General features: G+C 35.5%; 1 long non-coding RNA gene across 1 annotated transcript; it reads right to left on the bottom strand.

Annotated features, from left to right (window-relative positions):
• Window positions 1-389: 389 nt before the first annotated feature.
• On the bottom strand, window positions 390-2,041 carry LOC141634483 (uncharacterized). The gene is made up of 3 exons (XR_012539216.1): window positions 1,931-2,041; window positions 1,631-1,695; window positions 390-824 (listed from the first exon to the last, which is right to left on the bottom strand). It is a non-coding gene; the product is annotated as an uncharacterized LOC141634483 (long non-coding RNA).
• Between the last annotated feature and the right edge of the window lie 1,691 nt (window positions 2,042-3,732).

Below are 3,732 nucleotides of genomic sequence, written 5' to 3'. Positions count from 1 at the left end.
ATGTCAATTATGCAATAAGCTCCTAAGCACGAGCTTAAACTGCACATAAAAATAAACAAACAAAAAAAAATCCAAAACACAAATTCCCTTTGATGAACTACGTTGGCTTGATCCTGCGAAGTATTATTGATTTATAGGTACGTAGGGAGCTTAACTAAAACCCTTTTACTTAGGTGTAGCCAAACCCCCCAAACAAAATCAACTTTGTTTCGTTTGAACTACGTTGGCTTGATCTCGTAAAGTACATTCGTTCGTGCTTTAGGGGTACGTAGGCAGCTAAAGTAAGCACTTTACTTTCGTCCAGCCACACCAAAAAAAATCCTTTCACTCCTGACCCATAAGAGTATAAATTATGTATAGCATGGAAAAATGGATATGCGAGATTGATATATAAAAAATATGGCTCATCTTATTATTATCCATGGTTCATAAAAAATACACTCCCAAGTGTCAACAAAAAATATTACAAGAAAATACAACATCTCCCAGCCATTCCCAGTAGCACAAAATGTAGAGAATCCAAATAAAAAACGAAAGACGCCGCTTGTTAAATTCCGTCTTTGGAGAATCAAGAGTGTAACAACTTCGGAAAAAGGTGGCACGGCGTTGATGTCTTGATGATGTAACGAACGGAGTACCAATGAGGAGCCTTCAACTACAAGTTCGGTAGATATCATCGGTACTCAGTAAATGGACCCGTCATAGGGCGTAAGATGGAGTGTTTGACTCCATTATCTGCTCCGTCATTTGCGTGTTCGACCGTCACTAAGTACTCTGACCAATCTTGTGAGATTTGGTCGTCTTAAAATGCACCATATTGTCTCCTAAGACAGAAAAGACAAACCAGATTACTTCTCTTCAAAAAAAAAAGAGGAAAGAAATATAAAGTGAAGTGGTGTGGTGCGGACTACGTACATCCTTCAAAAATAAAAGGAAAACCACCAAATTCCAAATCAAACATTTCTGTAACACCCCCATTTATTCAGGAGTCTTTGACAAGACATTCCCATATAAATAAAGGTGTTACCATCTCAGTTTCATGAGGTAGTAAGTATAAAGACAAACATAACATAAGGTACTTTAAAATAAATACTGTTTAACTGGATAACTCAAAAGGTTTTATTACAACTCAATTGAACTATTTAAATAATTTGAATTACAAAGCAGCGGAATTAAAATAAATACTGTCTGAATATAAACTAGGTGATCTCTAGACTCTGACGAAGGTCATGCGTCCCAAGCTCCTTCCAAGCAACCGACACATCTCAAAAGCTAACTTGTGAGTCAATCTGCTCCCCGGTAATTGGTTCATCACAAGGGTTTAAAGAATACACGGAGAACCAAACGGTTGAGTAGGATAACTAAACAACAAATAAATAGATATAATGAAACCTGCAACAGTAAAGACAACAATAGAAATCACGCGCCTCATAGCCGTGACACACGGCTCACCCAACATCACAAACACCGCTCAGGTCCACATTCACTCCAACACCACCGTGCCTGGCCGACCACAATCACGCAGGTCCACGGCACTTCCACATCCCTGTATCTGGGCGACCAATAATCACAATCGCAATACCAACCTTTTCCAAAGATTCCAATCAAGTAAGTTGAGTAGATATCCTACCTTTAACAAATTTTCAAAATTCAATCAATTAATTTACTAGAAAGCTTCTTCCACAAATTCACCACCTAACAACAATTAAATTGTATACAATTATAAAATATTCTTTATTGATTAAATTAAGATGTAAACTACCCATATCAACACCTAAAATCGCCCCCAACCGACACCCCCATACACGACCAACCGACTGTAGTCAACCCGTCGGTCAAACAGGCCACGACAGGTCAACGAACGGTCAAAGGCAGCGGTCAAGGCTTTGGCCAACGTAAATAATTGATGTAAAGCGATTAGATAACTTACCACAATTAAATTTAATGCAAGGTGAAAACTCCGTCTCAAAGTTTTCTCACAAAGATTACTCTCTTTCTCACAAGTTATAGGTTTGTGTTTTTGATGTGGAATAAAAGTGATGGTGAGGCATGAGTTTGGTATATATATTAACATGGTAGGTGGTAGGAAGGTTCTAAGAACTTGCAAAAATTAATTAAATAACTAAAATATGTAGGTAGTATAGATAATTCCCAAACCAAGTACACCTCCCCCTACTACTCGGTCAAACCGTCGGTCAAGCTCCCCGTTTTTTATTTTTTTTTCTTTTTGCAACGACAATTATTGTTTATTCACACTTTATAAATAATAAATTATATCTAAAATTACGTAGTATTACAATGTCTCATGTTTATCTAATTACCTTTTAATTTATTTTATTTTTTGTGATACCACTTGTTATTCCAGTTTTTTTTTTTTTTTTGTTATTGCAGTGTTATTCTTCTTCTCTGTCTTTTTTTTTTCCTTTTTTTTTGGCTACACGTGTTATTCCGGTGTTATTGTTATGGTTTTTTTTTATGTTATCACTTGATGTTCCAGTGTTATTCTTATGTTCTCACAGTTTTCTAATTTTCTCATTATGTTACTTTTTTTTACCACGTGTTACTTGGGTGATATTCTACTGTTATTGTGTTGCTACTCCGGTGTTATTCTGGTGTTACTGTGTTGTTACCCCTGTATTATTCTGGTGTTATTGTGGTGTTACTCCGGTATTCTGGTGTTATAAAAGATTAGGCTATGTGCGAGTCGAACACACATCTATAAGCAAAATTACACATTGTTCTACCACTGAACTAATAGCCTTCAATTTATCTGAATAATGTACGCTTCAGATGCAAAGGTAAAAGTCATCAATTTCTGCATTCGAGCACACCAAATTAAACAACAAATTAACTGAATCTTGATGCAAGCAAACAGAGAACATATATGATATGAATAATCTAATAAAAAATGTAATAAGGATAAAAATTTAACAGACTCAACGCAAGGTAATTTTTCTGCTTGATAAAACCCAAGAATGTAAAAAATGGCCAAGGCACTGCTTGAAAAAGGCAACTGAGCGATTTGAGCCAACGTAAATTCACAAAACTAGCAACAATTTCATTAAAAACCAGTTAAACAGGCAACCACTGCCTGAAATTCAACTAATTTAACTTGTCTATCATTATAAAACAACTCTTTTTTTCCCAAAGTTGTCAAACTATTAAAAACACCTACAATTATAGTCACTGTAATCAGCCACGCTGCAAAACAGAATGTTGCAGCTCGAATTTTCTCTGAAATCAGCTAATTAACAGTTCCTTTTCATCCGGTAAAGCACAAAATTCCTTCACAAATAAACCTGATTACAATAATTTTAGATGATGCATAAATTTGATCGCTGACATTGATAAGAACGTAATCAAGTTCATCAACATACAACAAACACTTAACACTATAAGAACATTAAAATTGAACGAAACTAAACAATCGAACGCAAAACAGAAACTACACTTTTGAATTCACAACGTAATTGAACTTGAAAGTACAAAAACATCCCTAAATCAAAAGCGAGTTACGAGAATTACATCGATTAATTGATTGATTCTCCATTGTGATCGATGTTGATATTGCTGAAAATGTCGGAAACGGAAGAGGAATTGGAGAATTCAGTTACGGAATTCAGGTTCTTAAAATAGCAATAGAGCATTGACAAGATGAACGCTAAATCACGAAACCCTAACTACGAATCGGAAACCATCAAGCAATGAAACAATAACTGCACGAATCGGAAA

This window comes from Silene latifolia, chromosome Y (assembly GCF_048544455.1).
Source record: "Silene latifolia isolate original U9 population chromosome Y, ASM4854445v1, whole genome shotgun sequence".
NCBI classification, from domain to species: Eukaryota; Viridiplantae; Streptophyta; class Magnoliopsida; order Caryophyllales; family Caryophyllaceae; genus Silene; species Silene latifolia.
Note: the sequence above shows the minus strand (reverse complement) of the source record. Positions and strands in the feature narration are given on the sequence as shown.